Source organism: Carlito syrichta, unplaced genomic scaffold (assembly GCF_000164805.1).
Source record: "Carlito syrichta isolate Samal-C Ts95f unplaced genomic scaffold, Tarsius_syrichta-2.0.1 Scaffold307249, whole genome shotgun sequence".
Lineage (NCBI taxonomy): Eukaryota > Metazoa > Chordata > Mammalia > Primates > Tarsiidae > Carlito > Carlito syrichta.
The window spans coordinates 279782-280063 of record NW_007251345.1 but is presented as its reverse complement, the minus strand read 5'-3'; the positions used below and the strand labels follow the sequence as shown (position 1 = coordinate 280063).

The window sequence follows — 282 nt, the reverse complement described above, 5'->3', positions numbered from 1 at the left end:
GTTGCCCAGGTGAGTCTCAAACCCGTGGGCTCAGGCAATTCACTCACCTCAGCCTCCCAAGGCATGGGATTATAGGCTGAGCCACTGAGCCCAGTTTACTCTTTGTTTTTCAAAAGATCAAGGACATTAGTGAATTTTTTAAAAACTTAAAGTTACCCAATTATACAAATATAGCTTCCAAATTTAAGTGGACAAACAGAAGCCAGGCTCAGTGGCTCAGCCTGTAATCCCACGCCTTTGGGAGGCTGAGGTGAGTGGATTGCCTGAGCCCGCAAGTTCGAG

At 46.8% G+C, this 282-nt stretch overlaps 1 protein-coding gene across 5 annotated transcripts in view; it reads right to left on the bottom strand.

Annotated features, from left to right (window-relative positions):
* Window positions 1–282, bottom strand: part of ARHGAP12 (Rho GTPase activating protein 12) — a 108436-nt gene that overhangs the window by 106716 nt on the left and 1438 nt on the right. The window lies entirely within an intron of this gene.